General features: G+C 48.7%; 1 protein-coding gene across 2 annotated transcripts in view; it reads left to right on the top strand.

Moving 5' to 3' along the window:
- PARVG (parvin gamma) overlaps positions 1-12,346 on the top strand; it is a 3,368,585-nt gene that overhangs the window by 2,615,728 nt on the left and 740,511 nt on the right. The gene's annotated exons all lie outside the window — the stretch shown is intronic.

Genomic DNA, 12,346 nt, shown 5'->3' with positions numbered 1-12,346 from the left:
GGACACCGTCCGGTCCCATTGATGCTGTGTTTTCCGCTTTAGAGAGAGCAGCTCTCACCTGGGCATTCAAGATGTTTGGGAGGCTAGACTCTGGTGGGATAGATACCTCCCCTCTTGGGGGGGAGGGAGGGTAGATATATGCACGGAACCTGTCTGCCAGTATGTTGGCAATGTCTGTGGGTTCAGTGATCATTGTACCATTATGGACTAATTCTGAGCATAACTGTGAGCTTCCACCCATGTTCCTACCATAGCTAAGGAAGGCCTTATGGTTGTCTTATGTGTCCTTTGCGAGTCCTCTCCCACAGGCGGCCTTGGATGATTGTATGAGTGATCGTATGTTACCGCCAGTATTGATCAGTGATGCCTTCCCTGGTAGTGATATTGCTCTGTCATGTAGTAGCTTTCTCCTCTTGTTGTACGGTTTGTTTATGGCTGGGGTCCACCAGACCGTGTGCCTGCCTTTGGTGGACAAGGTCCTGATGTTATTAGGGATTGCTTGATCCAGACATTCCTGGGGGTGCTCGTAGAAGGCATTTGTAAGGGTTTCAGCAGCGTGGCCTGTGTTTTCCACTGGCACGGAGGCCTTGTAGGGTACCACACCAGGCGTATGACGTGTGGGGTTCGCTGTGGAGAGGTCTTCACTGTGGTCTCCCTTGCCGGTGTTGGGGGCGGGATGCGGATCTCCAGTGAGATCACTATATGGTCTGACCTCACCGTTGAGGGATGTACATCCTGTGTGGAGCATGTCGTCCCCATGTGTGATGATCAGGACTAGTATAATTCCTCCTCTTGTGGGTATGGTGCATAGTTGTTCCACAGCATTCGGGTGTATGAACACCTGGAACCTTTGGTCTAGGGTGTTGGGTCCTGGGTAATGTTCCCGGTCTATGTATGGGTAGTTGATGTCACCCAATATTATGGTGTTGTGAGAGCATTCATACTCCCCATTGTCTTCAGGAAGGCTGTGTGGGTATCCTGGGTTTGGGAGGGTGGTCTGTAGCATGCTACAAACTGTAGGGCAGTCCTACCCATGGTTAATTGCACCTGGACGGTCCCCACTGCTACGTGCGTTTCCAGCAACCTGGAGTTGTGGGTATCCTTCATGGAAATGGAGACTCCCCCTCCTTCTGTGGTTTGGTCCGGATTTGGGTCCTGAACGCGTGATATCAGGTATGACCTGATAGTGCTGGGGTGCTCTCAGGAGCCCTGAACCAGGTTTCAGTCACAGCACTGACATCGATGTCCTCCATACTGAGGAGGGCTTTTGAGGGCGTGCAGCTTGGGCATAGACTACTGGCATTGAGCAGTATTACCCTTAGTTCTTTCCAGGTTTGTAGTCTAGGGCAGTAGGTTTATCATTTCAGCCTTGCCTGCAGTGGGCACTATGGGGGTGGCAGGAGCCTTTGCCAAACTCATGAAGCCCAGGGGCGACAGGTGCAAGCCGTCCCTTGTGAAGGAGCATGGCGTGTCAAGCATGTCATCCCAGGCAAGAGGACATTAGACCCCCTCAGACTGACACCGGTAATTAGGCCAATTATCAAGGCTGATCATTCGGACTCTGTATTGTGGCATCATTCTTGATGAGGGTGGGATATTGCTCAGGGTCAGGGTCATGCTGGCCTGGGCTACACAATCTGAGAGCCCCTCTATGTCTCCTTTCATGTATCCCAGGGAGGTATGTCTCCGGTCGTTGACACCAGCATGGACAATGACCGCGTCATACTTGTACATGCTGTGGAGTGACCTGAGTGCTTGTGTTATGTGGTGGATTCCAGCACCCGACAGGAAGCCTACTGTGATCATTCCCTTGTTCAGTCTGGTGGGTGGGACGTCGGTGTGTCTGACTATGGCGTCACCTATTACAAGTGTGTCTGGCATTGTCTGTGGCCTTAAGGGCTGTGACTGTTTGGCACACTGACGTTGAGAACTATGTGTTGCATGTCTTATGTCTTGTGGAGGCAGTTGCTTGGGTGTCTGCTTTGGAGGCCTCAGTAGGTTCGGTACATGTTTTAACAGTGCCTCCGAGTATGTCTTTGTGTGTTCATGTGTTTGTTTAGCATTTGTGATAGTTCCATGTGACACTGGGTTTGTGGTGTGCATGGTGTCCTTCTCCTCCCGTCTGGTCTTGCCGGTCGTGGGTTGAGAGAGCTCAGCCTCATGTCTGGCTATATAGTTGCATCTCTCACATGTATTTTGTTTTGTGGGGGAGGTGCGGGTTGTCCGTGTCCATGAGGCACCTGTAACATTGCCTCAGGATGCCCAGATTCACCAGCTGAACAGGGGAGGTCGCTAGCAATTGACCCTTCGACATGCCAGAGAACGTGAATGCGTTTGCTGTGTAACTGGGTCAGAAGGGATCTATAGGGAAGTGGGTACTCAAGGGGATTCTAGGCTAGTGTAGTACTCCGTCTAGTATACATGTACTTTACCTATGTAAGAATACTTTGGGAGCAGGTGCTGAGCTTTTGTGATAGAGAACAGACAGTTTAGATTGCAAGTAGAGAAGTTCTACGTGAAAACCTGCGGAGCACGGAGCCAGACATAGTGTAACGTTGTTTACACGGTACATGACACACATGTCCACACATATACTGCACCTGACGCCTGTGGTCGGTGCCACAGGCTACGGTGGACAGAGACATCACATACATGGCATGACACAGTACAGGTATGGTGACATTCTGCAGGTGTCGTACACAGCGTGCTGGCGACTGACCTCAGGTGTCACCTGTCAGCTGTGGTGCACACTGTGCAGCAGTAGGACGCTGTACCGGTACAGGAATTTGTCCGATATCGCAGGGTGTACACCACTATGGCGCACACCCCATTGTGTGCAGATGGGGACACCTGCCTGTGTGGTCAGCACCCTCACAATACAATGCACCCACACGCCATGTCACAGGGGGTGGACTTGCACAGGTGGCCAGTATGGCTCACACCTATGGCATTGACAGGGTCGTACAATGCAGCACCAGTACGGGATGGTCACCCTGTGTGGTTAGTGTCCGTTCACAACTCTATATCTGCATACACCCTCACACCAGGCAGCAGACATACAGACATGTTGACACACTCACATGGTGGTGACCATACATGTCTACACGGAGGGACGACGTGTTGCATGTACTGCACCATCCACATCCATGCACCCCACACTGAGGTATGTACAGATCTCTACCATGGTGTACAGTGATGTGTGGCACGTGGGACATAGTCCCCCCGATATGTGGCATACATGGGCACACATTCCTGCACACATGTCGGTGCTGGGAATGCCACACCCACCATATGGGATATGTGCAGGCGTGCAGCGGTATGTAGTGCATTATGCGTAACAACACTGTATCCAGCAGCTTTGCCGATATATGCACTTGGGAGGTGGTAGGTGTTACAGTAGCCATGTGACATATGGTCGATGACACCTGGCCGATGGGTATGCATTATGGCAGCACTGTCATGTAACGGCGACATAGCAGACTGTATGCACATGGCAGGGTAGGATGGTGTGTGTCACACCTGTGACCACCACCTGCACACATGCATGTGGACAGGTGTTTAAACACATGATGTACACACATACCGCCATGCGTGCTGTTACTATGCCACCATATGACGGCCCCCATGATGGGTATGCATGTGGTAGGGGGTTGCAACTGTGTTATGGACATCAGACACCGCACATGCATGGCTGCACCATGCACGGTACACGTGTCACATGTATCCCCTGTTGCCATGTGTGTATGCATTGCTACATTGTGATATGTGTGTCGACATGCATGGAACATGGACTGTGGTATGGTATCACAGCTGTCACAGGCAAACTGTACAAGGGTATGTGTCCCAGTCAACACCGCTACACCCTGTAGGGGTAGCATACCACAGACATGTGTCCACCTTCCAATTGTGTGTGTATTACCGCGTACGCCAGTGTTATGCATGTGGTACATCACAGGCTTCGTATGTGTCCTGTGTGCAGTCCATGCACACAGCCAGACAATCACATATAGGACATATCCGGACGTTGTTTCACTGTGGTACAGCTGCAGTCATGTGTCATATCTGTGTCAGGGCCGTGGTATGTGTGGAGCACGCCTGTCCATGTATACCGATATGGGCGGACTACATCACACCTGTGGGATCATTGATAGTACATGTGTACTTTGTATGATGGGTGTACACCGCCATATAGACCTGTGGACATATGTCACATGCTGTTGCTGGACCGTGAGGCATACTGCTGCACCGATGACATGGTGCTGGTACGGCAGCTACAGTGTTCACTGCAGTGTGTACATGTTCGGCCTGCACCCGTGATGCCTGTGATGTCATCTGTGTGTGTACATGTAACTGCATGTGTGTCCACCCTGTGCGTGTGGACGGGTTTACCTGGCCGTGACTTGCGGTGTGAACACTCCGTCTGCATGCCGGACGGAGCGTAGCACATACTAAGTGTGTGAGCATGCCCGGGTTGGTGTTATGTAGGTGGACAGACACGACGGTCCACACTCTGCCCTTTCATGATTCCACCCCATGTGAATGCATGTCTGCACTCTGCAAATTCTAAGTGTGTGAGCATGCCCAGTAAGCAGCTGTGTAGATGGACACACAGTACAGTGCACACCGCACCCGTCTGTGAAGATACCCCGTGTGCATGTATGTTCCCCCTTTGCAACCGCCACGTGTGTGAGCATGCCCGGGTTGCTGTTGTGTAGGTGGACACACACGACGGTCCACACTCTGCCCTTCCATGATTCCACCCCATGTGTATGCATGTCTGCACTCTGCAAATGCTAAGTGTGTGAGCATGCCCAGTAAGCAGCTGTGTAGATGGACACACAGTACAGTGCACACCGCGCCCGTCTGTGAAGACACCCCGTGTGCATGCATGTTCCTCCTTTGCAACCGCCACGTGTGTGAGCATGCCCGGGTTGCTGTTGTGTAGGTGGACACACATGACAGTCCACACTCTGCCCTTCCATGATTCCACCCCATGTGTATGCATGTCTGCACTCTGCAAATGCTAAGTGTGTGAGCATGCCCAGTAAGCAGCTGTGTAGATGGACACACAGTACAGTGCACACCGCGCACATCTGTGGTTATACCCCATGTGCATGTATGTTTCCCCTTCGCGACCGCTAGGTGTGAGGGCATGCCCAGTACGCCATTCGTGGGAGCACAGTACAGTCGGCACCGATGTCTGCTACTAGGCGTGTAGCCATGGCCAATGACATCCTGCATAGCCATGGTGGCTGTCCAGGTGAGTCATATGTGGTTGATATGCCACAATGGCTGCCTACACCATGCACGCCGGTTGCCCTCTCATAGGGTATATTGTCTGTGGTGCATCCGTATCCATGTTGTGATGTTGTGCTCCGTAGTTAGTTGGTATTCCTGAGTGCAGCGCTACCGTGTTACTGTACGCCCACCTTGAGATGGTAACATGCTGTGTGACTGCGCACTCTGTCTTCATTCCCTATCGGCTGCCTTGCCTCTGCAGATGATATCACCCACCTAGGGGTATGCCTCCTGACAGTGCTGTGTTCAGTAATCTCGGTAGCGCGTTCTGTAGATGAATCATGCTGTAGTGTGTTCATGTAGGTAGGCGTAGGTTCAAGTCCCGGCCCTTCCCCGTGTGTGTGTGTGTGTGTGTGTGTGTGTGTGTGTGTGTGTGTGTGTGTGTGTGTGTGTTTCCAGCTGCCCCTGGAAAGAGTAGTTCTTTTAGATGCTTCACAACACATACCTTGGCTATTGGCGTCTATTCCTTTACGGATGATGTCACCCACCTAGAAGTATGCCTCTGACAGCGCTGTGCTCAGTAATCTTGGTAGCGCGTTCTGTAAATGCATCATGCTGTAGTTTGTTCATGTAGGTAGGCGTAGGTTCAACTACCGGCCCTTCCCTGTGTGTGTGTGTATGTTTCCAGCTGCCTCTGGAGAGAGTAGTTCTTTTAGATGCTTCGCAACACATACCTTGGCTATTGGCATCTATTCCTTTACAGATGATGTCACCCGCCTAGAAGTATGCCTCTGACAGCGCTGTGCTCAGTAATCTCAGTAGCGCGTTCTGTAAATGCATCATGCTGTAGTGTGTTCATGTAGGTAGGTGTAGGTTCAACTCCCAGCCCTTCCCCGTGTGTGTGTGTGTGTTTCCAGCTGCCCCTGTAGAGAGTAGTTCTTTTAGACGCTTCACAACACATACCTTGGCTATTGGCGTCTATTCCTTTACGGATGATGTCACCCGCCTAGAAGTATGCCTCTGACAGCGCTGTGCTCAGTAATCTCGGTAGCGCATTCTGTAAATGCATCATGCTGTAGTGTGTTCATGTGGTAGGCGTAGGTTCAACTCCCGGCCCTTCCCCGTGTGTGTGTGTGTGTGTGTGTGTGTGTGTGTGTGTGTGTGTGTGTGTGTTTCCAGCTGCCCCTGGAGAGAGTAGTTCTTTTAGACGCTTTGCAACACATACCTTGGCTATTGGCGTCTATTCCTTTACGGATGATGTCACCCGCCTAGAAGTATGCCTCTGACAGCACTGTGCTCAGTAATCTCGGTAGCGCATTCTGTAAATGCATCATGCTGTAGTGTGTTCATGTAGGTAGGCATAGGTTCAACTCTCGGCCCTTCCCTGTGTGTGTGTGTGTGTGTGTGTGTGTGTGTGTGTGTGTGTTTCCAGCTGCCCCTGGAGAGAGTAGTTCTTTTAGACGCTTCGCAACACATACCTTGGCTATTGGCGTCAATTCCTTTACGGATGATGTCACCCGCCTAGAAGTATGCCTCTGACAGCGCTGTGCTCAGTAATCTCGGTAGCGCATTCTGTAAATGCATCATGCTGTAGTGTGTTCATGTAGGTAGGTGTAGGTTCAACTCCCGGCCCTTCCCCGTGTGTGTGTGTTTCCAGCTGCCCCTGTAGAGAGTAGTTCTTTTAGATGCTTCGCAACACATACCTTGGCTATTGGCATCTATTCCTTTACGGATGATGTCACCCACCTAGAAGTATGCCTCTGACAGCGCTGTGCTCAGTAATCTCGGTAGCGTGTTCTGTAAATGCATCATGCTGTAGTGTGTTCATGTAGGTAGGCATAGGTTCAACTCCCGGCCCTTCCCCGTGTGTGTGTGTGTGTGTGTGTGTGTGTGTGTGTGTGTGTTTCCAGCTGCCACTGGAAAGAGTAGTTCTTTTAGACGCTTCGCAACACATACCTTGGCTATTGGCGTCTATTCCTTTACGGATGATGTCACCCGCCTAGAAGTATGCCTCTGACAGCGCTGTGCTCAGTAATCTCAGTAGCGCGTTCTGTAAATGCATCATGCTGTAGTGTGTTCATGTAGGTAGGCGTAGGTTCAACTCCCAGCCCTTCCCGTGTGTGTGTGTGTGTGTGTGTGTGTGTGTGTGTGTGTGTGCGTTTCCAGCTGCCCCTGGAGAGAGTAGTTCTTTTAGATGCTTCGCAACACATACCTTGGCTATTGGCGTCAATTCCTTTATGGATGATGTCACCCGCCTAGAAGTATGCCTCTGACAGCGCTGTGCTCAGTAATCTCAGTAGCGCATTCTGTAAATGCATAATGCTGTAGTGTGTTCATGTAGGTAGGCGTAGGTTCAACTCCCGGCCCTTCCCCGTTTATGTGTGTGTGTTTCCCGCTGCCCCTGTAGTGAGTAGTTCTTTTAGATGCTTCGCAACACATACCTTGGCTATTGGCGTCTATTCCTTTACGGATGATGTCACCCACCTAGAAGTATGCCTCTGACAGCACTGTGCTCAGTAATCTCGGTAGCGCGTTCTGTAAATGCATCATGCTGTAGTGGGTTCATGTAGGTAGGCGTAGGTTCAACTCCCGGCCCTTCCCCATGTGTGTGTGTGTGTGTGTGTGTGTGTGTGTGTGTGTGTGTGTGTGTGTGTGTGTTTCCAGCTGCCCCTGGAAAGAGTAGTTCTTTTAGACGCCTCGCAACACATACCTTGGCTATTGGCGACTATTCCTTTACGGATGATGTCACCCACCTAGAAGTATGCCTCTGACAGCGCTGTGCTCAGTAATCTCAGTAGCGCGTTCTGTAAATGCATCATGCTGTAGTGTGTTCATGTAGGTAGGCGTAGGTTCAACTCCCGGCCCTTCCCCGTGTATGTGTGTGTGTTTCCAGCTGTCCCTGGAGAGAGTAGTTCTTTTAGACGCTTCGCAACACATACCTTGTCTATCGGCATCTATTCCTTTACGGATGTTGCCACCCACCTAGACGTATGCCTCTGACGGTGCTGTGTTCAGAGGTCCACGTAGCGCATTCCATACCTGTGTCATACTGTCGTGCGGTTGGGTAGGTGGGGGTAAGGTCAATCCCCATGCCTGCCAGCTGTGTGTGTGTGTCTATGCTCCCAGCCGCATGGGTTCATAGGTTATGGCTTTAGAGGTTCCGCAGAACACTTATATCCTGCCAACATCTCTGTGTTTGTGGATGTTGAGACGCGGCTAATGGACTGCCTGTGTGCCTGCTGTGGTTGGCGACCTCCGTAGCGTGTTCTCCACGTGCACCCTGCTGTGGTGTGGTGGGGTGGTGCTGTGTACGTTACACTCCCGGCCTTGCCACATGTGTCCGTCTGTATCTCTCTCGATGTATATATACATACATATGTTATGTCCATAGTGCTGCTCTTGCATGGACAGCTGTCTGTCCCATGTATCGCATATTTGCATGGCTGACACATAGAACTGTGGTACGATGCATATCCTCTCATTGTCCATGCAACGTCCGAAGTCCGGCACGCCCTAGAGACATCTGCTAGATATCGTGGCAGACAGCTATCCTTGCTGTACTGACACTGTACCCGTACACGCCATAAAACTTGTGTATCATTGCCTGTTTATGGTGTGTGTATGTCTATCTGAGCTGTGTGCATGGTCGTGTGTATGTCCCGCTATAGCCGTCTGTGCAGGTGTCGCCACTCTGGGTAATCCTTGTAGACCGCTGTTTCATGTGCACTTCAGCACATACCTGCGGACCGTACTACCCCTCCTACGGCAGCATGGGAGCGGCCTTAGATCAACCGCTGCCCTAGGCGATAGGACTCCATGGCGCCCACCACCACAACACATGGTGCCCCCATCCTGGTGTACCTACATGACATAACTACTGGAAAGGTGGCCCTGCTAGTGCGGCACCCTAGGCAGCCGCCGGGTTGGCCTATGCCTAAGGCCAGCTATGAGCACATCCCATCATTTTGGAGTGGATCTTAGTGTTTCCACACACATGTATCTGTGTCTGTCCATAGCACTCCACCTCAGGGGAAGTATATCTGGACACAGCCTTAGGAGATAGTGGGACACTTGGGGCCAGTCATGTCATGTTTCTCTTAGAAACATTGATAGTGGGCACAGTGATATGTTATGCATGCGTATGGCATTTCTGTCAGATGTGGTGTCTTCCTCGCATGTTTGTCGTTGTGTCCTGTCGTCAGATATCATGTGGCCGCCGGACTGCTACTGTTACGTGGAACACAGCGGACATATGAGGCAGACCTCTACTCAGTCTGCGTACATCTGTGCAGTTGCAGGGTATGTGACTACTACAACATGCCTACTGTCTGCCTACAATACACACACAGTGTGTGGCGGCATGACAGACCACATGGCATTACTTTGTATTTGCACGGCACACCCACGCAGACAGTTGAGTTCCTCACACAGGTCTACATCTGCTTATCCACACTACTTGTTCTTTCCTGTACCATATGTGTGCGTCGTATTTGCGCTTCCCGTCGGTGGCGGGGCTCACGTACGGCTATGGGGGCCTGACATTTGTTATGTTAACACTTCATGGCACACTGGGGGACACGTCACCTTTGGGTCTGCTTACCTTCCACATTGACCTTCGCGGGGCATACGTTGTCATCCGCAGTTACCGGGGTAGGACATATGCATGTTTGCACATTTGTCCTGCTGTCTTTCTTCCCACGTGTCCGCCTAGGATCACCGGTTCAGTACATGTATTCTGGACAGGTAGCTCTTGCATACCCTGACCTGTTGGCATTATGTGTAAACACCCTGACGTTCGGCCATTGCCCTTGTTATGTTTCACATAGTGCTGTGCCTTCCTAGCTGTTTGCTGCCTAAACATTCCAGACTGTGCGGTGGGTGATAGGGATCGCTATTTCCATTGCATGGGTAGTGACACTCATAACATCCGTATTCATGGCTACGCCAGCATACCTCTCCAGTGTACCTGGTTATGAGGGACGTACCTCATTTGGGGTCTTTGATGGGTCATGCTCCTCGGACTCCCTCAGAGTTCCACATTGGAAGGGTCTGTTACACATTCAGTGTTAGGAATGGTTTAGGTGTAATCCATATAATATCCAACATGTACACAACCAGCCAAAAGAGCACGGAACCAGCGAAATAATAAAATATAACATACCAATCAACATAAAATAACCGCTGGTACCATATAGCACACAATCCAAAAAACACATAGGTAGATGAAACAGTCAACGTAGAAATAGTCCAGGACAGTGCCCAAATGGTATAAAAAGGTTCCTTTATTAACAAGTGAGCGCTTTCACCCGTAGGCTTCTTCAGACTTATACATAACATAAAAGCATTCAGGATTTAAATATCCATCCTTACATTTTCATTGGTCAATTTCTCATCAAACAATGAACAATTAACCCCAGCATATTAAGCGCAAACCCAATGTTAAATACCCACACATATATTAACATGTTTAAAAACATCTTATTAAAACATGTATTATATTATATTGTACTATGCCTAATTTTCATCAATTATAAATATAACAATATATATAACAAATATGTATATTATATCAATGTAAAACAGTGGTAAACAACTAAAAGAGTGGACTAATAGGTGTTAAATGTATAGCTGTACCTAAACTACATTCCTGTTATTTGGGTTTAAGCCTCCTGCTTCTCAGAAGAGGCTTAATCTGTGCTTTATCATTCAACCCTGGTGTTTGGTCATCTCTCCACCTAATAATCCATCTCAATTCGCATTCTAAAGTATAGTTGATAAGGTCCCCCCCTCTGGGATTAAAATCTAGCTTTTGTAAAACACTGAATTTAAAAGTATGCCTAGAACCCAAATCCTTATGATGTTTGGCCAAAGCATTAAATTCAGAGCCTATTCTGATGTGTTAGACATGCTCCCTAACACGTTCTTTCAGTGACCTGTTGGTTTTGCCAATATAGAATGCGGAGCATGCCACACATCTAGCCAAATATATAACATTCTTACTATTGCAATTTGTTAAAGTGTTAAAATGAAAAGTTTGTTTTGTGGTAGGGTGTACGAAAAGAGTTCCATCTTGGATATATACACATTGGTTACATTTACCACATGGTACAGTGTTAATTCCAGGTGTATCCATAGTTTTCCTTGCCAAAGTGTTTTTAGGTTTACATAACTACCTTTTGAGATTTGGTTTGTTCTTGAAGAATACATTGGGTCTCGTGCCTACAATCTTACTAATATCATTATCCAGATGTAAAATATCCCAGTGTTTAACCGCAAATTGTTTTAACTGTACGGCATCTTTCGTGAAAAACATGGGGGCCCTAGGGTCAACTGTTGTGGGCGTCTGACTAATATCAGATGTACTAATAAACTCTGAAAAATAGGGTTTCGCTATCGTATCTCTTAATTCATTAACTTCCAATATTGTCTGTTTGACCATCTCTATGTTATGACCTCTTTGTGTGAACTTAGCTCTCAATCCATCCAGCCCTTTCTTATAACCTTCAGCTGTCGGACTGAGTCTAGATGCCCTCATCATTTGTCCTTTCATCACATTATTAAAGACAAACGTAGGGTGCATACTGTGTCTGTGAAGTAATGTATACCTATGGCAAAGTTTCCTATGTATAGAGGTATTGAGTAGGCCATTACTAAGCCTATTAATGGCAACATCTAAATAGGAAATCTCACTCACTGAAGAATTCAATGTAAATTTCACGAAATTATTAGAATTATTCATGATTTCAACGAGTTCCAGGAGTGTATATACATCACTAAGCCAAATAAAAAAAAGGTCATCTACAAACCTCCGATATATGCCTACAAATGTCTGGAAAAGATCTAGCTTAAAAAGAACTTTTTCCTCCCAGCAGGCCATCACTAGGTTGGCGTAGCTATTGGCACAGGCAGTGCCCATAGCTACGCCATCCCTCTGTAGGAAAATCTCTTCTCCTAACATAAAGATATTATTCAACAGAATAGTTTCTAAGAAAAGTGCTAACAAATCAATTCTCTCAGATGAATAATCAGAGTGATTACATAGGTATACCTGTATAAAATGTATCCCTATATCATTGGGGATAACAGTAAAAAGACTAACTACGTCTGA

This window comes from Protopterus annectens, chromosome 11.part0 (assembly GCF_019279795.1).
Source record: "Protopterus annectens isolate FY-2018-M chromosome 11.part0, PAN1.0, whole genome shotgun sequence".
Lineage (NCBI taxonomy): Eukaryota > Metazoa > Chordata > Ceratodontiformes > Protopteridae > Protopterus > Protopterus annectens.
The sequence above is the reverse complement of the archived record's forward strand: the minus strand, read 5'-3'. Positions and strand labels throughout refer to the sequence as shown.